The sequence below is a fragment of the Gopherus flavomarginatus genome, chromosome 2, assembly GCF_025201925.1.
Source record: "Gopherus flavomarginatus isolate rGopFla2 chromosome 2, rGopFla2.mat.asm, whole genome shotgun sequence".
In the NCBI taxonomy this organism is placed as follows: domain Eukaryota; kingdom Metazoa; phylum Chordata; order Testudines; family Testudinidae; genus Gopherus; species Gopherus flavomarginatus.
Genome location: NC_066618.1, coordinates 249,715,765 through 249,742,364, shown reverse-complemented (window position 1 = coordinate 249,742,364; position 26,600 = coordinate 249,715,765). Strand labels below are relative to the sequence as shown.

The 26,600-nt window shown below is 38.6% G+C and overlaps 1 protein-coding gene and 1 pseudogene across 1 annotated transcript in view; one reads left to right on the top strand and one right to left on the bottom strand.

Moving 5' to 3' along the window:
* The window catches only part of LOC127045312 (uncharacterized), a 521,338-nt gene that overhangs the window by 297,686 nt on the left and 197,052 nt on the right, over positions 1–26,600 (top strand). The gene's annotated exons all lie outside the window — the stretch shown is intronic.
* LOC127046096 (uncharacterized) lies at positions 9,812–9,940 on the bottom strand (annotated as a pseudogene).

Sequence of the window (26,600 nt, the reverse complement as noted above, 5' to 3'; positions counted from 1 at the left end):
TTCATAGATGGAGACAGAGGGGAAGCCAGAACATATTTGATTGGCATTGCAACCCAGCACATGGGGTCACAATGCCAGACAAATATGGTCCAGATGTCCCTCCACAGACAGAGATAGAGGGGTGGCTGAACCAAATCTGAGTGATGCAGTACCAGTTCTCAATGCCACTTGGTTTGGGACTTGCAAATGGGGGCCTCAGGGCAAAGTGGCTCTTTTTCCTTTTCCCACAACCTAGGAGACCCTGAATGCAGAAAATGTTCTGCTTCAACTGGGACATGGGATATTGGAGTCAAAGCAAGACAGTCTAGCGAAATCTGAGACTGTTCAGAGATCTCATATAGAAACTATCTGACACAGACAAGGACTGAATCCATTTCTCCAGGGTGTCATCATCTGCCTTTATTATGACACCTGTCACACTTGCTGCATACCTCCCAGTTTCTGCAAGAAATAAGGCAAGAGTCCTGCAGACAACTGCCTCATTCATTACTCAACTCTGATTCATCCCTAGAACAGGTCCATACTGAGTGCAGAATCAAACAGGGGTGTTGGGACAAAAAATGGTAAAATAGAATGTGATCATGTAATTAAGGAATATATCACAAAGCATACGTACAAGGGGGACCAAATACAGATTGTACTGGCAATTTTAAGTCTGTCAATTACTACCTTTGGAGTGCTTGACTTTGTAAACTTAACATTCTATTAATGTTGTTTTTTGGATGTAATTGCCTAATCTTTTTTAAAAGAAAATTGAAAAAAAACCCTCTATAATATGAAACCATATTGACTACAAATTTGGATAATCATCAGGGTTAGACTATTTAGAGCCAAACTGTAGATGTTTGGCACTTATCTATGCCCCTCTCTGTTCCTATACACCCCAGCTCCTCCCCCTTCTCCTACTTTGCTCCTATCCAATTCCTCCTTCTTCCCTTAGATCATGGCTCTCAAACTATTTTTCTGGCAACTCAGTTGAAGAAACTAGTTAACACCTGCTACCCAACGGAGCTGGGGATGAGGGGTTTGGGGTGTGAGAGGGGGTCAGGGCTGAGGCAGAGAGTTGGGATGTGGAGGTGAGGCCTGCGGGGTGGGGCTGGGAATGGTTCAGGGTGTGAGAGGGGGCTCTGGGCTGGGGCAGGTGGTTGGTGTGTGGGACGGGGTCAGGGGTCAGGACTGGAGGTGCAGGCTCTGGGGTGGGGCTGTGAATGAGGGGTTTGGGATGCAGGAAGGGGCTGTGGACTGGGGGGGCCTGAGGACTGTTGCAGCCGGGGTGCTAAGGCAGACTTCTTGACTGTCCTGGCACCGTGGATCATGCTCTGCCCCAGAAGTGGCCAGCAGCAGGTCTGGCTCCTAGGCAAAGGCACGCAAGTAGCTCCTCGTGGCTCTTGCCCACAGGCACCGACCCCCCATCTCCCATTGGCTGGTTCTGGGCCAATAGGAGTGTGGAGCTGGTTTCCAGGGCAGAGGCAGTGCGTGGAGCCCCATGGCTCCACCGCCTATGAGTCAGACCTGCTGCTGGCTGACTCTGGGGCACAGTGTGATGCCGGGACAGGTAGGAAGTAGCCTGCCTTAGCCAGGCAGCACCACTGATGGGACTCTTAACGGCCCAGTCGGCAGTGCTCACCAGAGCCGCTGTGACCCAGTGCCTTACATTCCATGACCCAGTACTGGGTCACGACCCTCAGTTTGCAAACCACTGGGCTAGATCATTACCCTCTCTCCCTGGCTCCTGCAAACTCCTCTCCCCTATTTCTCACCCCTCTATATTTGAGACCGGCTAACATCTCCTCCTCCATCATGTGGTCTAGGTGCAGCAGCAGGGTCATTGAGAACACAAGAGAAACTGTCTCCCTGCTCCTAGTTCCTAAGCACCTGGTGTCACAATAGCACCCAGTGGCTGGGAGGAGCAATTACTGAGAAGTCTGTTTCAGCCCCAGCAGACCTAGTCTGGTGCATACTCAGTGAATCTGTAGGGATGGTGCAGTCTGGTTGGCTGTGTAGAGATGGAGCATGCCCAGTGAAGATAAAATAGAGAATTTAGCTGCTAAACTCTAAGAAATCTCTACTGAGCAGGTGCACACTTCAGGTTTTCAGAGACTTGTAGCTTGGATAAATATGAGCAAATGCTTACAGGGATGGCAAAATGCATATCCGAGACACAAAGGCGTCTCCCCTGCCACATTTAAAGTTCCTGCTCCAATGCACAAAGACACTAGGTTTTCTCAATGAAAAGGTTGCAAGAATTTTTTAACATGGGCAAAACAAATGTATTTCCCCCCCTGATCTCATTATGGGAAATAGCTAACATATTTTAATTGAAACTTTAAAAAAAAAAAGGTAGACACCTGAGATGGAAAAATTCTGGCAAAACTATAAATTACTGGAAACAAGATCTTATAATGGAAAGTGTCAGGCAATCTTATTTTAAAATAGAACTACCTGCTCTGCCTACAATAATATGCTAATATCTAGTAGAGCACATCATATCTCTCCCTTTCTCTACTTTTTATTCCACTATCAGTTTATGTCCTTGGACTTCAAAAATCTTAAGTTTCTCAGAAGGCACACTACTTTATTAGATATTAAAAGATCAAGTATTTGTTAAAAGCAAATGAAAGATCAAGCATGAAAGTCTCATGGGATCAACAGAGTATGACAAAGAAAAGGGAACAGAATGAGACAGTACATTGTACATGTGATCACAGCTCTATCTCATGCTCAATTTGTTTTTCAAAAGAAGAGTTTTCCTTTGGTTTCTAGTCGATATAATTTTACAGAAGAGCAGCTGATTAAGCTGCTTCATTATCTAGGATAAATCTTCCCCCTTTTCAATTCCTCCCCTGGAAAGGAGGTACAATCACCTATCACATATATAGATGTAACTCCAAATAAAATAATTAGACTTCATCTAACAATGTAATACTATATCTACTAATATGACTGTAGCTCTTTCATCATACATCCATATTGTTCAGAATACGACCTTATTCTGTTAGGGTCCTGTATCTACTTTTCTCCTTGTTCTATTATCCACAAAAAACTCACCGCAACTCTGTTACCCAGCTACACACTGGAATATACACCATCCACAACACTTATTTTCCCCTAGATCTATGTGGTCAGTCATTCTGTATACTTGACTTGATATATCTTTTGACGCATTTGCTTATCTAGTAAGCAAACTATGGTTTAAGTGTTTTTTTTTATTAAGCACTAAAGCATATTTCACAGCACATGGAAAGAGCTCTTGAGGTTTTGAAGATGATGCCATTGTTCGCACTCAGAAAATATTTATCTGTTACCACTTATCTGTTGGCATCAATCTTCATTGCCTGTGATGTTCACATTCTGTTCTTTGTGTATGTTCTTCATTGAAAATCTGATAAAAGGTTTATTTTAAAACTAATTTATCACTGTGATCCCTTGTTCACGTCTCTTTGTATATTATAATGTTCAATAACATTTTCAAAATAAAATTACTTAAATCTCATACAAGTATCATTGTTTAAACCATATCTTACCCAAAAGTTACATTTACACTTAAAATCTTCTTCATTTAAGTAAATGGCAGCTTTGCAGTTTACATCAATGAAAGCCTGATTGTTCTCTTGGTAAAAGCACAAATACACTCCACAGCACCATCATATGATCTCAATTTCTATACTTTAAAAACTTCCTGTGCCTTCAGACCAAAACTTTTCAAAATAAAGGCTTTCTCAATATAAAATGCAATATTTTCATGAGGATTACTATAATCTTTAAATCTATAGTAGTTGAGGTAGATTTTAAAGCTGTAGTACAACCAAAACTAAATAGTTGGGCATTTGAGTAGCACATTTATCTGCTGACCCTTAAGTTGATTTCACACATTAAGTAAGTCATGATTTCTTAAACAAAAGAACTACATTACTGCTGAGCAACCTTGTTGGTGTATTTCAGTTCCCCAGTGATAGCCTTAAAGGTAAAAAGGGATTATTAAATTTTGATTTGCATCAGATTACACTCATTTTGTAATCTGCCAAATGACATTTCTCCTAATTGAGGATAAATGAGCTAGCTCAATACCTCCCCAAAACATGGAACATATTAAAAGGCTTGGCACAAGCTGAACACCTAATTAGTATTCAATATGTTCCTGGAAGTTGCTGGTAGCCTAAACCATGGGTCTGCAGATAAAGTAAAAACTGCAGACTATGCAATGTCATTATTTGACATTATTTTGTTAGCTCTATTTAATAACTCAATATATCAGTGATATATCTAATATTATTAGCAAAATGGTAATGTAATGATTGTAGTCATTATAGACTTTTTTGTGATAAGTAAACTACAATCATGTATAATGAGTGTTGGCCAAATCCTGCATTCCTTAATCTTAATCTTTTCTGATTCAGCCAAATTTCCCCTCAAAGGGGAGACTTCAGAGAGATCAGAATTTGCCCCCATTCATATGCTTTGCATTCCTTTCATCACCTTTGTCACTCCAATATGGCTGCTCGAAGGCAACACTTGTTAAAAGTAAGCAAATAATTTTCTATGCTTAATTAACTTCTTCCAGTCTTTCACTTCCCACACATCCCATTAAAACAAAAGATATTGTTCTTCAGAAAAGCTCCTTACACATAGGTCTCCACCTGAAATATTGACTACAAACATTTTCTTTTGTCATAGTAGGTGATATCACAAAGTACACATTATGTGAACCAAACCAACTATACCTGCCATTTATCTCAATTTCTAATCCCATTTTAAATAAACATTGATTTAAGTAAAGAAAAAAGTGGCAGAATGAAGTCTGTACCAAATTAAATACCAGTGTAATGTGTCACTGATCATTAATGCAAGTAAGTAGCATACATTACTTAACCAGCTAATCTGTGGAATATCTTCGGTAAGCATTTCTTGGTTTTCATTAACAGTTCAGATAGAATGGAGTCCAATTAAAATGTAATTAGCAATTCAAGTCAAATTCAAATTTGTGGAATATACAGTGAATTTCAATCTCAGATGATTGGCAGCATGTTAGGAAAATTAAGGTTTTACATGTTTATAATAGCACTTTCACCTTCACATGCTGTGCACATGCAGAGCTACCCAGTATCTTCTAATAATAAGCCCTACACCAATTAAGCAATCTGATATCAAATTAATTGAAAGGTTATTGAAATAAATATAAAATGGTTTGCAACAAATGAATTAAATCAATAGTATTTAAAAAATAATAATACATATTAAATAGGTTGGATCTAAGTTTGGATTTGTTGTAAGACTGTCAGTGTTCATAGAGGTGTATATCTACAGGAAAGGTATAAATACTTCATGGATTTTGGTATTAGTGAAGTTAACCCTGCTTAAGTTTGCTGAGATTTTAATTGTTAAAAGTGTTTTATCTATTTTTATTTTTTCACGATATTTTGCTACATTTTTTCCAGTGATTTTTGTTAGTTGCAGCATGGCTCACAAGCCTCCAGAGTAGAAGAACAAGGAGACATTTTCCAAGGACTAAATTCACAAAGGAACTTAGATGATGTGATGGTGAGCATTGCCATATTTAACTTTTAGGTGCCCAGAAAATCACTGGAATTCATAAAGCCTGATATCAGCACCTTGGCTCTCTTTAACATGAATGAGGAACATAAGAACATAAACATGGTTATACTGGGCCAGAACAATGATCCATGTAGCCCAGTGTCCTCTTTTGAGACACTGGCTGGTGCCTGATGCTTCAGAGGGAATGAACAGAACAGGGCAATTATCAAATGATCCATCCATGTCTTCCTCTCCGTCTTCTGGAAGTCAGGGTCTAGCAGAGCAGGAGATTATATCCCTGAACATCATGGTCTATAGCCATTGATGGAACTATCCTCCATGAATTTATCTAGTGTTTTTTTTTAAAACCCTTTTATACTTTTGGCCATCACAACATTCCCTGGCAATAAATTCCACAGATTAACTGTGCACTGTGTGAAAAAGTACTTCCTTTTAAGTACTGCCTATTAATTTATTGGGTGACCCCTGTTTCTTGTGTTATGAAAATGAGTAAATAACATTTCTTTATTCTTCATTCTTTATTCTTTTTTTCCACATCAGTCATGATTTTACAGACCTCTACCATATCCCCCTTTAGTAATTTCTGAATCTCTCCTCATATGGAAGCTGTTCCATACGCCTAATAAGTTTTGTTGCCCTTCTCTGCATCTTTTCCAACATAATAATATATGGAGATATACCTATCTTGTAGAGCTGAAAGGTAATTGAGTCCAGCCCCTTGCCTTCACTAGGCAGGACCAAGTACTGATTTTGCCCCAGATCTCTAAGTGGCTCCCTCAAGGACTGAGCTCACTACCCTGGTTTTAGCAGACCAATGCTGAAACCACTGAGCTATCCCTCCCTTTTTTTTTGTGATGAAGCAACCAGAACTGCATGGAGTACTCAAAATGTGGGCATATCATGGATTTATATAGTAGCATTATCATATTTTCTCTTATCAATCCTTCCCTAATGGTTCCTTATATTCTGTTAGGGTTGTGTGTGTGTGGTTTTTTGTTGTTGTTGTTTTTACTGTGACTGCACGCTGAACACATGTTTTCAGAAAACTAGCCACGATGACTCCAAGAGCTCTTAAATGAGTGGTAACAGCTAATTTAAACTCCATCATTTTGCATGTATTCCCTGGTGACTTATTACTGGTTAATGTTTCAATTTGGGCCTTCTACTGGCACCTAAATCTGGGACAATTCCTCAAATCTGTCACCTAAAAAGAATGTTTAGATGTAGAAATCTCCCTCACTTCCTCCGCAGTGAAGACCAATGCAAAGAATTCATGTAGCTTCTCTGCAATTACCTAGTCTTCCTTGAGTGCTTCTATAGCATCTTGATTGTCCAGTGGCCCCACTGATTCTTTAAAAAAAATGCTATTAGTTTGTCTTTTGCCAGTTGTTCTTCAAATTCTCTTTTGATCTGCCTAATTATACTTTTACACTTGATTTGCTACTTTCAGTTTTGCTACTTTCATTTTTCCTCATTAAGCTTTGACTTTCAATTTTCAAAGGATGTCTTTTTGCCCCTACCGCCTCTTTTACTCTGCTGCTTATGTGTGGTGGCATTTTTGTCTTCTCTTACTGTTTTTTTATTTATTTGATAGACCTGTAGTTTAGGTCTTTATTAGGGTGTTTTTAAATAGTTCCTATGCAGCTTGCAAGCATTTCACTTTTGTGACTGTTCCTTTTAATTTCTATTTAACTAGCTTCCTCATTTTTGTGTGGTTTCCCTTTTTGAAGTTAAATGCTACTGTGGTACGTTTCTTTGGTATTTTTCCCCTACAAGGATGTTAAGTTTAATTACATTAAGGTCACTATTATTAAGTGGTTCAGCTATATTCTCTATGTGGACAAGATCCTTAGCTCCACTTTGGACTAAATCAAGAATTGCCTTTCCTCTTGTGGGTTTAGCTGCTCCAAAACAAAGTCGTTAAGAGAGATAGGCACCTCAGAATAGGATTCACAGAAACCAACATGTTAAGCCACTCCTCACCTAAGGTAGCCAATGGCAAATGCCAAACCTGAGGGATGTGTAATAAGTCCCACCCTTCTCTCAGATATAGTGTTGAAGTCCATGCTAGAGGGAGGTGCCTCCCTCTCCCTGGAATTCTCAGCTGCAAACCTTCCCTTGGAGATAGGCTCCTATGCCATTTTAGAAAGTGGTGGGGTAGAAGAGGATGAAGTCCTTTTAACTTTTAGCCCAGTGGTTAAGGTATTCACCTGGGATGTGGGAGACCCTATTTCAAGATCTCCTTTCAACTGAAGGGGAAGAAGCTATTTGAAATAAGGAGATCACCTAAGAGGTGACAGGTCTCAGAGTGATAGCTATGTTAGTCTGTATCAGCAAAAACAACGAGGAGTCCTTGTGGCACCTTAGAGACTAACAAATTTATTTGGGCATAAGTTTTCATGGGCTAAAACCCACTTCATAAGAGGTGACAGATCCCAATCACAAAGCTGTGGGATATTTTTTCCAGGGCTCCCTCTGTCTCTTCCATTGACGCTGTTCCACTGTGGGTACAAAATTTTAAAAAGTTATTGGAGAAGGATACTGGATCTCATTTCCCAGTCGAATGTGCTAGCTACCAAGCTACTGAGTCTGTATCTCTCTCTCTTTCTCGCCTAATGATTATTTCATTATTTATCCACAAAGGAACAGTTTCAACAAGAGACTGAGGAAGACTCCTCCCACCCATGTTCATCAGAATATCCCACAGTGGTTAAGACACTCACCTGAGATATGACAGATCCCAGGTCACATCTGTTCTCCCTCTGACGTGGAGGGGGGATTTGAACTGGGGTCTCCTACATCATATTTGAGTGCCCTAACCAGTGAACTAAAAGTTATAAGGCATGTTCTACCACAGTATCACCTTTTTGTGCAAGCTCGCATATATGAGTGTGATCTGGCAGCTAAGCTCTCGGCATGCTTTCTGGCTCAGGCCGGCAGGCAAGTTAGACAAAGGAATACTTGTCTTTCCCTGGTTTGTGCATCTCTCTAGTGCTGAGACACCAAAATCTTGAGATAACACAGAGTATACTAGGTCCATCTCAGCTTTCTACAGATTTCAGGATTACACAAATGTAACACTGGGAAGTCCAACAGTTGCTATGCAGTAGCTGAATTATTTCTCTAATATGACGTAGTTTCCAATGGAAATAAAGGTAGTGCTTTTTAGTGCTGGTCAAAAACTTGTAAGTTTAACAATTTTTCTATGAAATACGCCTTTTCAATTTTTTCAGTTATTTTATTTTGGTACACATTTTCCAGGAACCTGAAGAAGATTTTTTCAGCAAAAACTGTTTGGATTTTGGTAAAAACAATCATTTTTGCTCTCTGAAAACCAAAAATGTTACCAAAATACAATACTTTTACTAAAAATAGTTTTCATAATCTAAAAACTTCTTGATAATTTAAAAACAAACATACATAAATTTCCCATAACAAATTGGCATTTTTCAGCCAGATCCAGAGTAAGAACCTCACCCCCAATCTGGCACTTTTATGTCATATAAAATGACAGAGCAGCATAAAGTGGCCTTAAAAACCTTGGATCCAGCTGAGGAAGAATTTCCCCTGATGAAGAAACTGCAGAAAACATCTTTAAAGCTACATTGTGAGGACCCTATTCACAAGCCTCATACAGGGAGTATACTGGGTATGTTTAGTTGCAGGTGGAGATCCCAGCCAGCACCATGCCCCATATAGGAGTCTGTGAAGGGTGCTATACCTTTTAAACAGTAGAATTGTGTGACTAATCAATTTTAAAGTTCACTGCCTGAAACAAAGATAAAAATCAAAAACATTTTGGATTTGGATTGACTCAAAACATTTTTTTCCAATTCAGTGAAAAAAAGCCTAATTATAATAAAATATTTATTTTGGGCATTTTAACAGTTTTTTTTTATTAAAAGTAAAGGAAATTTGGAAATACCCTTCAGGAAGAGGTGCAGCTTTTGATTCCATTTTACCCAGTGTCCCAGAGGTTAGAGCACACTATAAGTAGGTGGGACACCTAGGTTCAATTTCCCACTCTGCCTGATGTGAGAGAGGTCTCCCACCTTCTAAGGGAGTGTCCTTACGTCTAGGCTTTGGAGTATTCAGGTATGGGGCTTTCTGAGCACCCTTTTGAAGCTGTTCCATTGTGTATAAATAATTAAACATTCACTGGAGCAGGGACTGAAATCTGGATTCCTCCCTAGCCACCAGACTGTAGAATCATTCTCACTGTCTCTGGCCCAATGCATAGTTAAGTATTTATTTATTTATTTTATGCAGTTGAGTTTCCCATATTTGGGGAAATCTCAGTGGTCAGCACACCCGCAGTGCAATGGATGAGCCTCACCCTGGGAAAACCACCTTCGTGATCATGGTATCCCCCCTGCCAGGTAATTATACAAGGTAGAACAGTTTGACAGATCACTCTGGAATATACTATAGCCCAATATAGGGGTGACATGCTTTCAAGTTTCTGTTCTAAATTAGTCAAAGTGGGGACTTGAACCTATGTTTCCTGTATTACAGGTGCTCAAGAGTTATTGAAGTTCCTGGGAGCAAAAAAAATATTCACAGTAGATTTTCACCACCTTACAAGATTAGACCTTAAGTTTCCAATAAAAAACTCTACATTTGAAAATATATTTTCAAATCATATGGATCTGATCTTTACTAATCTGATTTTGACCTTTTCTTCAAACATCTCATTGAAATATAGAAAACAAACCTGCATGTTTTAAACTGGAAAACTTGTGTAAAAACGAGAATTCTGAGAAAGATGATAAAGTTTATAGTATTAGACCAACTCTGGTTTTCACTAGTAATCTAATTCTAAGAGCTATCCCATCCAACCAGGTAATGCAAACACATTACACTTATGTTTCCAACACAGCAATTAATTATTTCTAAATAAGTTAGTTCTATGCTTCTATTTGCAGCAATTATTGAAAGAACATTTTTGAATGACTACAAGTTTAAGAAAATTGTAACTGGTCACAGAGCATTTGCATACAGAAAAAGTGGCAACATTCACAGGAAAAACTATTCACTATAAATTAATAATCCATCTTTGGTTAATTTACTACGTTCTCCATAACAAATAAAATTCACCCACAATTACACAATAGTAGTAATTTGGAGGAATCTGATCGTGAAACTGAGCTATGCTGTATCTTTACCTATTCGAAGTGATTAAATGTATTGGACAGTTAATATCTGACAAGTGTGTGTGTCAAATATAATTGCCAAGTATTTCAAATAAAAACTTTGATTGTTCTATGAAGAAATGTTTCTCAAGAAACTACAATTTACAATAGATTTACTCATTCCTTTTTCCTATACCGTGTCAGAAAAGAAAGAGAGTTTTGCCACAGTGATTGCCTTCTTTGTATTCAAACCATTCATATGTACAAAAGCCTTGACTAAGCAAGACTTATTTTTAATTCTGGATGAGACCTTCAATGCCTTAAAAATAATCCCATTTTGCATAACTATAAGACTGCAGGCAAAGATGCATAGCAGAACAACTTTTTTGTGGTACAACACTTAACATTTGGCTGTTGAAAAAATAGCAATTTTTGAGTAGCAAGTAAAGATGAAAAAGAAATCTGGTCTGTAGTTATTGAAACACAGTCATTAAACATAAGCAAAGAGTTGTTTACAATTGCATAACAATGAAAAGATTGCCAGGAAACAGACTCAGGGAAGTCAATGCAGCAGGTGCATACATGGAGGAGAGTTTAGAAAGGAGGAGTGTACTTTGGCGGCATGCTGAACTTCCAAAAAATGTAACAGAGATGATATGTTTATCATTTAATGGATCTACCAACCATGTACAAAAAATACTAAGATACATAGATACCATAGATGCATGAGTATCAGCCAAATTGAGACAAAGTAATCAAATTGCACAATATTGGTTGGTTTTATTATATTTCAAGCAAGTCAGATTTTCCATTTTTTTATATTAAGCTCATATACTATAATATAATTTATATAGGCCCAAGTCCAGCAAAAAACATAAACGTGCTTAAATGTACACTTTTCCCCCCAATGATATCAATGAGACTACCGGTACTTATATGCTCAACATTAAGCACACGCTTAATGAAAACTTGTTCACCTTAGCCTCCAATGATAGAACAAGAAACAATGGGCTTAAACTGCAGCAAGGGAGATTTAGGTTGGACATTAGGAAAAAGTTCCTAACTGTCAGGGTAGTTAAACACTGGAATAGATTGCCTAGGGAAGTTGTGGAATCTCCATCTCTGGAGATATTTAAGAGTAGGTTAGATAATTGTCTATCAGGGATGGTCTAGACAGTATTTGGTCCTGCCATGAGGGCAGGGGACTGGACTCGATGACCTCTCGAGGTCCCTTCCAGTCCTTGAGTCTATGAGTCTATGAGTCTATGAGTGCTGAATTTGGACTCTTGGAGCACCCCAATCAGATCAAAATAAAAGTATAAACTTGTCACACAGGTTTCCTTCCACTGTGATTTAAGCTAGGATTAGTAGGACTTTATGTAAGCCTTGTGACCAGAAAACATTAGCTTCAGTGAAAGAATAATTTAGTTAAGATTATTCCTTACATAAAAATCCTGGGCAAACCCTGCAGATTTTACTCAGACAAAACTTTTCAGGGGGAGTAGGGCTGAGATAAGGACTGTAGGATTTTGTGAAAGCTCTCTCTTTGAGCACTTATTATGTCACTGGCAGGGGATGAGACACTCTTATCTCTTCAAGCTGTCCTGGTGATCTGACTGGCCTATTAGAGTCAGTAGAAGATGTTTTAGAACAAAAATGATAAACAGAAGTGTCACCAGAACCAGATGGTATACACCTAAGAATTCTGAAAGAAGTCAAATATGAAATTGCAGAATGCCTAACTGTAGTACATAATGTATTGTTGAAACATGTTTAGAGGCAGTCTCATCAATGTTTTCTAGCAGACCATGCATTATTTTTAGGGACGGTTGAGGACTTCCTTGTCTTTCAAGTTATGCAAAAAGTCTTTGCGAATATGGTAATATCAGCCACTGTTACGGCCAAGTTTGAGTTATTAAACAAGTGATTCACAATTATACTGTCTACAACTCTAAGAAAGACAGCATTGAAGCAGATGGACAGCTTTATATGTTACAACAGCATTATACATAGCCAGTTGTATCAAATAAATGCAAGGTTTTTTATATCATGCGTTTGTCTTCCATTTACTTGGTCTTATGCACGTAATTTAAAAATGTGCAATATCAAGCATGTTTATTTATGTCTGTCAGTTGTGTCCACTTTTAATAAAAGTATGGTTTAATCAGAAATTCTCACAGCTGGAGATTCCTCATAGCACAGTACTCTTGTTTGAACAAATCTGTGATTTGAGTCTACTGCCATTTGCAAGATTAGGCCGTGATTTTATTATTATGCAGTCTTCTCAGCTGTCTATAATAAAAGTAACAATGGACCATTTCCTGTGAAGTGCTGAGTGCTTATTTTAAACTGCCATGAACTCTAATTAGTCAATGGGAGCTGAAGTTGAAGTTAAATAACCCTCTCATTGGGTGACTTCAACTCTCATTGACTAATTAAATAAAATCAACTTGGGTGCTTGTCATCTGACAATACAGACACAGAAACTAAATCTTTAATTTTCTGTGTTTCATTATTTTGCTGACTAAAAGTATGAAGTGCAAAGCTTTAGCCCCCAGTGGCCCATAACAAGTATTAAAGGAGGTGTTAAAGGAGCCCTCAAGGAAAGCAAAGCCATTGCACAGATGCTAAATGAATTCACTACAGAGGATGTGGGGGAGATACCCACATCAGAGCTATCTTTTGGGGTGACAAATCTGATTAATTGAATCATTGGACTGGCAGGAGCCTCAAGAGGTCATCTAGTCCAGTCCTCTGTGCTCATGGCAGGACTAAGTATTATCTAGATGGTCCCTGACAGATGTTTTGTCTAACGTGCTCTTAAATTGCCAGTGATGGAGATTTCACAACTTCCCAGGGTAAATTTATTCCGGAGTTTAACCACCCTAACAGGAAGATTTTCCCTAAGGTCCAACTGAAACTGCCCTTGCTTCAATTTAAGTCCATTGCTTCTTCTCCTATTCTCAGAGGTTGAGAATAATTTTTCTCTCTCCTTATAACAACCTTTTATGTACTTGACAACTGTTATCATGTTCCCCCTCAGTCTTTTCTCCAGATTAAACAAGCCTAATTTCTTCAATCTTCCCTCATAGCTTACACTTTCTAGACCTTTAATCATTTTTGTTGCTCTTCTCTGGACAATCTCCAATTTATCCACATCTTCCCTGAAATTTGGTACCCAGAACTGCACAATACTCCAGCTGAGGCCTAATCAGTGTGGAGTTGAGTGGAAGATTTATTGTGTCTTGCTTATAACACTCCTGCTAATACATCCCAGAATGATGTTTGCTTTTTTTTTTTTTGCAACAGTGTTACACACTGGGTACGTCTTCACTACCGGCTGTATCGGTGGGTAGCAATCAATTTCTCGGGGATCGATATATCGATCCCCGAACGAGCTCCTGTCGACTCCGAAACTCCACCAATGCGAACGGCGGTAGCGGAGTCGACAGGGGGAGCCACGGATGTCAATCCCACGCCGTGAGGACGGTAGGTAACTCGATCTAAGATACTTCAACTTCAGCTATGCTATTCACGTAGCTGAAGTTGGGTATCTTAGATCGATTTCCCCCCCTAGTGTAGACCAGCCCTCTGATTCATTTTTAGCTTGTGATCCACTATCACCCCCAGATCCCTTTCTGTGTTACTCCTTCCTAAGCAGTCATTTCCCATTTTGTATGTGTGCAACTGATTGTTCCTTCTTTAATGGAGTACTGGACCCAGAACGGATTCCTGCAGGACCCCATCCTATATGCCCTTCCAGCTTGATTGTGAATCACTGATAACTACTCTCTGGGAATGGTTTTCCAACCAATTATGCACCCACCTTATTGTAGCTCCATCTAGATTGTATTTCCCTAGTTTCTTTATTAAATACTTTCCCACACTAAATTGTCAATAGAAGAGGTTTTAGAGCAAATTGATAAGCAGTAGTGTCACCAGGAAATACACACCATAGTGCATAACCTATTGCTGAAACAAGCCTCCAGATAACAGAAATGAGCCACAGAGGTGATTACAAGCCAATAAGCCTAACCTCTGTACCAGGCAAATGAGTTGAAACTTTACTAAAGAACAGAATTATCAGATATGTAGATGAACACAATATGTACAGTTTTTGTAAAGGATAATCATGCTTCACCAATCTATTAGAAATCTTTATTGGAATCAACAAGCATGTGGACAACGGCAATCCACTGGACATAGTGTATCTGGTCTTTCAGAAAGCCTTTGACAAGCTCCCACACCAAAGGCTGTTAAGCAAAATAAGCAGTCTTGCTATAAGAGGGAAGGTCATCTCATGGATCAGTAACTGGTTAATAGATAGGAAACAAAGAGTAGGGACAAATGGTCAGTGTAGTGAGGCACCCTGGCTCCCAGTTGCACCTGAGAGGGCCGAGCCACTACCGCCATCAAAGTGGGCGGAGCCACTACCACCAGTTCCCGCCCTCCAGAAGTCTAGGGGCAGGACAGGAAGTATAAATGCCCAGCCCCAGCACTCACTTGGAGGCCAGTTGCCGAAGAGAACAGACGTGGGTGGCCGAGCTCCCGCCCCGCCTGAGCTTCCCCGTGCCCGTGACCATTTGTTTGCTCAGCCCCTGCTGAAGGGTCTGAGCCCTGAACAGTTTATTGCCCCGCCCTGACCCAGGGCCTGGGCTTATAGAAACTATTTGTTTGCTCAGCCCCTGCTGAAGGGCCTGAGCGCTGAACTGCTTACTGCCCCACCCTGACCCAGGGCCTGGGCTTATAGAGACCACTTGTTTGCTCAGCTCCCGCTGAGGGCCTGAGCGCTGAACTGCTTATTGCCCCGTCCTGACCCAGGGCTTGGGTTTATAGACTATTTGTTGCTCAACCCCTGCTGAAGGGCTTGAGCTCTGAACTGCTTAGTGCCCTGCCCTGACCCAGGGCCTGGGCTTACTGACTATTTGCTTGCTTAACCCCTGCTGAAGGGCCAGAATCCGGAACTATTTGCCGCGTCTAGTGAGGTGCTCCCAGCTGCGCCTGAGAGTGCCGAGCCCCAACACCGGACATTTACAGTCAGTTTTCACAATGGAGAGAGGTAAATAGCAGGGTCCCCTAAGGATCTGTCCTGGGACCAGTGCTGTTCAACATATTAATTAATTATCTGGGAAAGCGAGTGAACAGTGAAGTGGCAAAGTTTTCAGATGATACAAAATTATTCAACATGTTAGGTTCAAATCTGACTAAAAAGAGTTACAAAGGGTTCTTATTAAACTGGGTAATTGGGCAACAAAATGGCAAATGAAAATTAATATTGATAAATGCAGAGTAATGTACATTGGAAAACATAATCCCCACTACTGGAGTACATAACAATGGGTTCTAAATTAGCTGTGGATACTAAAGAAAGATCCTGGAGTCACTGAATAGTTCACGGAGCACTTCAGCTCAGTGCACGGGAGCGGTCAAAAAGGCTAACAGAATATTAGGAACTATTAGGAAAGGGATAGTAAATAAAATAGAAAATATCATAATGCCACTATATAAATCCTTGATATGCTCACACCTTGAATATAGTGTCCAGTTCCGATTATCCCATCTCCAAAAGAATGTAATGGAACTGAAAGGTTCAGAGAACAGCAACAAAGATGATCAAGGCTATGGAATAGCTTCCATACAAGAAAAGATCAAAAAAGATTAGGGATATTATCTTAGAAAAGTGACATCTAAGGGGGGATATGATAGAGGTGTATAAAATCTTGAATGTGCAGAAAGTGAATACAGAAATGTGATTTACCCTTTTCTACAATACAAAGACCAGGGATCACCCAATGAAATTAATAGGCAGCAGCTTTAGTGCAAACAAAAGGAATTCCTTTTTCCCACAGCACACAATTAATCTGTGGAACTCATTGCCATGGGAAGTTGTGATGGCCAAAAGTATAACGGATTAAAAAAAAACTAGATAATTTCATGAAGGTTTGATCAATCTGTGGCTATTAGCCAACATGGTCAGGGATGCAACCCCCTACTTGGGGGCATGCTAAACTTCTGACTGCCAGAACCTGGATCAGATGGGTGAAATACCCTAACTGCCCTGTTCTGCCCTCCCCCACACTCCAGAAGCCCTAGTACTGGCCACTGATGGAGACAGTATACTAGGCTATATGGAGCATTGATCTGACTAATCAGACATATGATTTAGTTCCCATTTCCTGCAGCTTCTGGATAAATGGGGCCAGATCCTCATCTGATATAAATTAATATGACTCAGTTGAAGTGAATGGAGCTATACATGTTTATACCTGCTGACAATCTGGCCCGTGTTGTTATGGATGAAGAATGTTCATTTCTATATGAATGAATTCAAAACGAATTACAGATTCAGGAACATGTCTGAATTTTTGATTATATGAAATTCAGATAACTTGGGCTCAGATAATCAACATACACTTGTACTCAGTATAGATTTGTATTGTCTTGTATATATATTACAAATATTATTAGTAAAACCAGAAGATTAACCAAAGACCAGTTCCAAAGAAACTATTCCAAATATTTATTAAATTCTCTTAAATTCATATCAGTAATATATTTATAAAACTGTCATTTCATTATCACAGAGATGGAAGAATCTGTTGTAAAATAAAAAAATGTTGCTACAGCAAATAAGAGTCAGAGCGCTTTTAAATGCTTCCCTCTTCTTAATCCCATAGATTACAAAATGAATACTTCATTGTCACTAATATTTAATATCTCAGATGTGCCCAGAACCTTGTTACCTATTCATTCCCAACAGTTAAATCATACAATATAACTTAATGTACACAGAGTAACAATATTCCAATTATTTTCTAGCTATACACAAATGTAAGCCTATTTAAGAAATGCAGGCATTACTATTTGCATATTCCCTATGCAACTTTTGCACTTGTTTTGAATAAAGCTCTGCAATTTGACTAAAAATAAACTATTCCATATGAATTTTACTTACTGAAACATACTCTGTGAAACTCCTTTGCCAGGCATTGCTTTAGTCCAGTTCACAGGCATTAAAAATGTGTCTATTCCAAAATGGGATGGTCTTGTCCTTCAAATCATTGTGTCAGCCTGAAACCCTTTTTAGAACTTATTTCTGATGTTTGTTCCTAAAAATCGTTGTGGCTATATGAAATGTTAATTCTTTGAGCCTTAAATGTTTTTGTATTTAGGCAAACCAAAGTATATGACCATTGACTATCAGGGATTCAGACCACTCTAAATAGAGTAAGAGAAGTTAGTGGTGTTAAGATTCCATAATAATTCAGCTTTGTTATTGAAAAAAAAGAAGTGCCTGCATCAGGTTTGAAAACTGCAATAAAAATAAAAATAACAGCAGCAAAATCTAGCCAATACCATTGGAGGAACCTACCTACTAAAGCTCATTAGTGGCAACACATGGACATTTCTGAAATACCATCATTAGACTCTCATGATACTAATTGAAGGGTGTTAAATGGCTTCCAGGCAATTCACATGGCTATTATTAAAAATACTCAAGCAAACTGAACCCCTTTGACTTTCTAAAGTGATACTTGGTCTTATTAAAAAACCTTGTCCTCAATTACTGCAATATAAAAAATGAAAAAAAAACTTAATTAGAAGGAAAACAAATTTCAAAATGTTAAAATTTTCTGTAAAACTACGGTTGCCAACTGTGACTGCAAAAAAACGAACACCTTTGCCTTGCCCCTTTCCTGAGGCCACACCTCCCACCCACTGGGGACTGCAGAGTGAAGGAGTGGGTGTGGGCTCTGGGAGGGACTTTGGGTGTAGGAGGGGAGTCAGAGCTGGGGCAGGGGGTTGGGATGTGGGAGGGGCTGAGGGTGGGAGGGTGTGGGCTCCAGCAGTCCTTACCTCAGGCAGCTCCTGAAAAACAGATGGTATGTCCCTGTGGCCCCTAGATGCAGAAGCACCCAGGGAGGCTCTGTGGGCTGCCCTTGCCCACAGGTGCCACCCTCGCAGCTCTGATTGGCCACAGTTCCTGGCCAATGGGAGCCGCAGAGCTGGTGTTTGGGGTGGGGCCAGCAGGTGGAGCATCCTTGGCCACCCCTCTCCCTAAGGGCCACAGAAACATGCTGGCTGCTTCCAGGAGCTGTGCAGAACCAGGCAGCAACTTTTAAATGGCCCGGTCAGCGTTGCTGACTGAGTCACCGGGGTCCCTTTTCAACTGGGTTTTCTGGCCAAAAACTAGATACCTGGCAACCCTACATTAAACAGATGTTCTAAATTTTGCCTATCAGTAATAGAAAGCCCTGTGACTGTAGGTGTTTTCTAACCCAGTGTAAGCATTGGAATGGCTAGTGGGGAGCGTACCAGACTAACAAACTGCAAAAGATGTGCTTCAGGCAGACACAATAATTCCAAGAGGTCCACTGAATACAGCAGTTATCTTTCTTGCAGAACATGCAGTGTGCACTCTTCTCCGATTCGAGCCAGCTCTGATGGGTGAGCGGTAAGAGGAATAATGGGAAGCATGATCATGCTTACTCCCAGTTGTCCATGACTTAAAATTGAAGTTGCAAGTGTTCTGAAACAAGCCCAAAGTGTAGTGTATGTTTACATAAATACTGCAATAATATTACCATATTCAGTGCACAAATCCTGTTCCCACTCCACTTTCACAGATGTAGATAGAAGACCCAAGATGTAGTGGAATTGGTGTGGCTTGAGTGTGCAGATAAGCAATATTTGGAAAGCCTACACAGGATTAGAACATACCCAGAGTTTTTCATAAAACAAACTGGAGAGCTGTGGTGAACTACTGCACAGATCCACACCTTCCAGATGACTGTCTATACCCAGTCTTCTCCCAGCAGTGGTTTTCATAGCAAGTGGTTCCACTCATTAATTTGACCTATTCTTGCTATATTCTTTTCTACGTAGCACATGGATAACTCCTTATTGTGAATTCAACTCTTTGGATTGTTCTTTCAGTTTCTGATACCAAGTACAATAGATAAGGTAGAGATGGTTACAAGCAAATAAGTGAACACACACATTTGAATCTAGCAAGATACCTTTGTGAACACAGTGTTTCTCTCACCCACACTCTCCTGTCCAGCTTTTTACAGGCTGATCTGGCCAGGACCCATCACAGGGATCAAATCTCTTGGTTTCTTTGTCTATAGGATAGAGATGGTATAGGATAAAGTTGGAGTCTTTCTGTTTCCTTATACCCTCAAAAGAATGACTTTGTCTTACAAGTCAGGAAGGCTTCCTGGAGATCCAGTCGCATGTCTCTCTCAGGTGCTGGAACCATGTTAATTGTTTGTTTCTCCAGTTCAGGAACAGGAGAACTCCAAATTGTTTACTGATAGTATGTAAATTGAGGTAAATCCACATGCCTTTGTCTAGAACGAGGCTAGACTTTACCTAGGCTAGGCTGTCTTGTCTCAAACATGTTCAAGTAAAATCATACAGAGGAAATTCATAACTTCATGTAGCTCATTAACACATGCATTTACAGTGATATTAATAACCAGTGTGTTATTAGCTTTTATGAGACCACGCAATGAGTATTTTGCATAAATATAATTGCAGTAGTGTGTAGGGTATGAATACAGGGGTGCCCATAGTCACATATGTATCTATGGGTATCATTATAGAAGACAGTCATCATTTCCCAGTTTTGCTTCGGGTGCATACTTTTTCTGCATCTCTATTTACATGCAGCATTTCCTTCATTGCAGTCCTCAGGAGAGAGAGTAAAAGCATATCTACAACCCTATGGACTAGAAAATAAAATTCCCTGCTTTCTGTCATTAGGTATAATGAGAAACCATGCATAATTACAAGGTCATTCTTCTACAATCGCTCTGAAGAATAAAATATTTGTACATGTGCTGCTATGAGCCTCGTTAAGAGAGCAGGAGAATAATTTTTATTCAAATGTCCATTATACTGTGAGTGAAAAATGTTGTGTAATATTGCAGGAGATAGAGGGCTGATGGAAAGGACACCAATATTTAATCTGAAGGGACTCAGGAACCTAATTAGACTAATTTTAAAAAAAAAGTCTGGGAAGAAAAAGCCATATAACAAATGAATATTCCATGCCCTTTTCTAGACAAAGTGTCTGCCCCAAGGAGACTTCAAACTAAATATATGTGTTTTCATTATATCATGTTGGCACATGTTATAAAGGGGCCAATTTTGAAGTAATCATAATATTTTAAGTATGGAAAAATGCATTACCATGTATTTTTAAAATCCTTTATGAATTTAATGAAAATATTTTTTCTATATTGCAGAAGAAAAGTGAGACAGGATATGCAAAGAACATTCTGTCCTGAACCAAAAATGGAGACGCTCAACCTGTTTGTAGAGAGGCAAATGAGAAAGATGAAGGAATGCAGATGAGAAGTTACTTAGAGCTTAGGGTTTCTAGGCAACATCAGCTTTCTAGACATGACACAAGAGCAAGAGTTCCAAAAATATAGGTTTGACAAATGAATAAAAGCCAACATCTCAGTGAAAATCTGGTAGGGGATTTAAGGGGTCAGAGAAAGCAATGTCATTGTAATACCAGTGATACACATAGTCACTACCAAGTTAGAATTTCTAACCATAATACCAGTGTTGCCAAATCATGAAATTTGGTGTTTTTCTTGAAGCCCCAGCTCCCAGAGTTGTGTTATTTTATTAGTTTTTCATTTAATAAAATTCTAACTCTTGTGTTTGTGGAAAAAAGCTTGAAAGTGTGATCCAAGTGCACTCAGAACATTCACAACCCAGAAGGCAAAGAAAAGGAATGCTCAATTTTTAAGCTCTTGATTTGTACACTAATATCATGGTGTTTTGAGGCCTGACTCATGATTTTGGGGCTCCTGAGGTTGGCAATGCTGCAACTTCCTTCCAGAGAAGAACTGGAGGCAACACTTGTGTCAGGCAGTCAGACTCCTCCCAATACTTACCCAAGCTTCCTATTATCATATGCTGATAAATGTCCCCCCGCCCCCCACCATTTCCGTGTGTGTGAGAGATCAGTCAGACTCACTGAGGTTCTGGGAAGGAAGGGGCAGGCTCATCTGCCCAAGAGCTCTTCTTCCTCCCACTGAAGTAGATAGAGATCAGGCATGGAGGTGGGGCAAAAGGGGCGGAAAAGTTTCTCCATCTATAATTTTGACTGCAAATAAAGCAGTACTCTGACAAAACACTAGCACTTATAGGAATGATGCCGTTTCCCAAAGAATGCTATATCAAGGACTTGGTTCAAAACAAATCCACTAGAGTTATTGCTAGTGCCAGCGATATTCACTTCTCTAATTCAAATAGTTTTCTTGAGACAATTCCTATTCACATTGCATGGAGCTCAAAGTACAGAACAGGCAACACTGTCCAAAGTGACATGCACAGTGAACAGATGTGTAAAGATGAAGTGTCAGAAAAAATGCTGAAGAAAGAGGAATACATATTACACCTAGCAATGCAAGGACAAAACAAGGGGATGCTGATATTGTTGTTCAGAGAAACATTCACACAGGCAGCAGGAAATATATAATTTCTACAGAGTAAATATATAGTTTCTAGAGAGCCTATGATCAGGGTATATGTCTGGTTTAGAGATCCTAAAATATAACAAGATCTTGTCTATGACCATTTCCTTCATGAGGCAATTAGAAGCAGCCTTTGCCAAGAGAGTGGCAACAAGTTTGAAGGCTTTGAAAACTGATGCAGCCTATACCTTTGCCAAAAAAATCAGTATTTTGATATTTAAAAGTAGCTTAACTTTTAAAATGTTTATTTAAAGAAATATGTGGTAAAGGCACATTGGTACTACAAACAAAAACATATGCCACTAACAAGGCATACAAAAACATACCCCAGGATATTGTGAAATTAAATGGGAACAGAATCTGTCATACAATTCTAAGAGGTGCAAATAAAAGTTTTAAAATTAATCCTGCCTATCATGTAAATTAATTTAGGTCCCCCGGCCATAAACAGCTCACAATGACCCTACAGATATATGCTACTATTAAAGAAGCTAAGAGTTACTTCCTCTTTGGCACAATCACAGCTGTAAAAATAAAGACTCCTAGAAGTGTTTCATAAAGTGTGATAGAAGAGACACAAGAATGATTAAAGGATGAGAAAACATGCCTTACAGTGATAAACTCAAGGAGCTCAAACTATTTAATTTAACAAAAAGTAGGGTGCGGGTGACTTGATCGCAATCTGTAAGAACCTACATGGGAACACATTTAATAATAGGCTTTTCAATCTAGCAGATAAAGGTAAAACAAGACTTAATGGTAGGAAGTTGAAGCTAGACAAATTCAGATTGGAAATAAGATGCAAAGCTTTCACAATACAGAAAATTTACCATTGAATTCTCCGTCATTGGTGATTTTTATATCAAGATTAGATGTTTTGGCTGAAAATATTTACCCAGCTCAACATGTAACTGACCCAGAATCAGAGCCACCCTTATTGAGAAACAGATTTCTTCAAAAACTTTGTAGAACTATCAGAAGTATCAGTTCTAGCAATATTTGTCTTCTTCCAGTATCCTAGATATATCATACTCAGACCAGAAGAACATGGCCCCATATCGGAGGAGACCAGACAAGAGAATAAATAAAACTCACGATTACAATAAAATAAATAGATTTTAAATTTAAAACCAGAGGAGTTTTTTACATATTGCTAGTTCCTTAATGTTAGCTGTTTTATAGTCTTAAATCACTAAAGAGGATATTTTGCACTTGTTTCTTATCAAGTAATACAATTTCAAATTCTTAGAGGTTTTTCTTCTACTGAAAATTTTCAGACTTACTCTATGCCAAAAAGAGAAATCCGGAGGCTCATACGCATCCCTGTGTGAGAGCACTACAAGCTTGAAACACAAAATTGATAAGAAAATAGCAGAGCTGGTTGGGAATTTTCTGGCAGATTTTTCATGGAAAATGTAGTTTCTCCATAATCAAAACTTTCCACATGAAAATTTCATTTTTGCTGGATTATCAATTTTTTGTTGACCCAAACAAAAACATTTTGATTTGTTAAATCAAATTGAAATGTTTCAGTTGAGCACTAATCTGTGTCCACTTGAGCTTCCATACGGGAAGAATGGCCATACTAGGTCAGACCAAAGGTCCACATAGCCCACTATCCTGTTTTCTGACAGTGGTCAATGCCAAGTGCTTCAGAGGGAGTGAATGGAACAGGACAATTTATCAAGTGATCCATCCCTTCATACAGGCCTAGCTTCTAGCAATGCAAGGTTTAGGGACACCCATAATGTTGTGTTCCTGACCATATTGGCTAATAGTTGTTGATGGACCTATTGAGTTTAGGTGCTTCATCTCCCCATTTGTTTCTATAGGCTAGGGTCGCTGATCAGGATATCTCCCTAATGATGCACCAGTTTTCCCCCTCTTGCTAAACTTCCCCGGTGTGTAGTGGGAGCTATAACCTGGTTGTGGGGATCAGATGCATATTGCAGAAGGAAAACATGGGGCACCTAAACTACAGTTCCTCTGAGTTCAGCAATGGCAACATTTTGAGTTAGGAATGTGTGATTGAAAACATGTCAAAGCAAAATGTTTCTACATTCCTAAAATTCAAAATTTTTCAGAACTTTTCATTCTACTTAAAAATTAGATATTTCAACTTTGCATTCCAATTCAGGATGAACACAAATGCCAAAATATCAGAATTTTACATGGGGCAGAGGTTTGATTTTCGACCAGCTCTAACAAGTAGTCCTTGATATATTTGCACCCAACTCCATTTACCAATATATTGAACCCCACAGGTCAAAAAAGCTGAAATGATTTGTCCACGTTTTACTCCTACACCAAGATTTGTTATTTGAGGTAAATGGCAAGTCACTCCAGTGCTAGTGGAAAGTACCAGCCCTTAATATTTTTGCCCTGGGTATAATTTTTTTCACTATAAGTTAGTTACTATATTGAAAGTCTAAATAATTATTTATTGTTAAGAAATTTTGTTTTGAAGTAACAAAGATTTTATGGCTTTTATAAAATGTCATGCAAATGTTTAACTTGAGTAGTACCATTGAAATCAATGGGACTATTCAGGTTAGTAAAATTACATACCTGCTTCATAATTTGCCATATCAAGGCCTTAATTTTCAATACACTGTATTTTGCCTGGTATATCAATTTTGTAAAGTTGAAATATGGTATTCTACCAGTAGTGGCATGTAAAAACCAACAAACAAAAAACCCACCAAACAACAAAAACAAAAACCCACTAAACATCAATCCCACTGTATTTAGAATTTAGTTCATTATCAATTTTAATCCGAGGTAGCACAAACTTTCAAATTAGTTTACAAAGCCTCACCCTAACTTAAATAAAAAACTTAAGAGTTGAGTGATTTAAATCAATGATTTAAATTGTTCCACCCTACCAGAGAGTACTCCACTTAAAAAAAAATGTTTTTTCCAATGAATCTTTAGTCCTTGTGCAGGCAAAACTCTCTTTGCCAGATCCTTGAATTCATTGGCTGAAAATCTGTTCCTCTGTATTAAATGGGTGTTGTGCATGCTTAAAGACTAAGGGATCAGGACAGTAATTTTAAATTCTGTCTTGCAATGCTGTTTTCTAGTTATCAAAATGTAAGACAAATGTCTTTCTGAAAGAAATTTATTTATATAAGAAAATGGGTTAAGAGAGATGAAGACAGGGAGATAATATTGCAAAATAACCCATTAGCTTGGTCGTTACTGTGTGACATGAAATAGGGCAGGTGTCTGTTTTGTCTAATGCTAATGTCCTGTGTTTAATACTACTGACTCCCATTATAGAGAACACCAAATTCTCAAGCTATTTCTACTTTTTAGTCTTGTTTCTATGGTTACTATAAGAGCCGCAGTTTGTTGAAAGGGTATTACAAACATTTTTCCTTGGATTACTATAATCTGATACATACCATGATATAAAAGATTCAATTTGAGGAAGATTTGAGAAGCTGGTTGCATAACTAGTTATGTAAATATGCAGGTGAAAATAGGTGAACTTTTGCCCAGATTAAAAATTCTATAAATGTCACAAAAGGAAAGCAGGGCTTCAGAATGGCCAAACTGCCATAAAGAATGTCTGAAAGAAACGTTAAATAACAGAACCTTCCAATAAAAGAAAGAGTGAAAGAGCGGAACTTGTTTGAATAGCTCAAGATTCTGTCATGACAGAACAGACAAATAAATTCTGAAGGACGAAGAAAGGGTATTTTATTAAAGTAGATGGATTACATTGGTAGAGATTACATCAGAAGTGTATCAACTTCACTTTTAGGTTTCATGCATAATCTGACAAAGTTCTTCTTCAGAAGCATTTATTTCATCACATTTTATTATACCACTATAGAATCACGTGTTCTTAGACTGAGCATACATGATGGTTGAAAGGTGTCTCAAATTGACATTCAGCATAATAAAAATCTAGTGTAACATTGTAATTAAACTACTGTGCAGTAGCATTGATTTAAGTGATTTCTCTCTGCATGGATAATAAAACAATGATTCACCTTCTCCTTGGTAAAATATCGGGATCCAAGAATCCTAGGACCATAAAAAGTAGTATCTGATACTGTATTTGAGAAATATGTGATTGTGTAATTAACAACCTAATTCATATAAACTATAGGAAAAGTTAAGGTAGAATTTCTAGTCTTACTACTGAAATGTATTTATTTTAACATTGCATTAAAGTGGCCTTTTGTATATAATAAGTAACATTCACTTTATATATGCTTTACATTTTCAGCCCTAAACAATGGGTCTAAGTGACTTTGGATTTGCTTTAATGGCTGAAAATATACTGCCAACAAAGGAAGGTAAACAATTTAGTTGAAAATGATTTAAGAGTAGCAAACATTGTTTCCACCCACATTTGTGTCATCTTGATCTGACATATGTTCTACCAAAAAGGCAGAAATCTTGT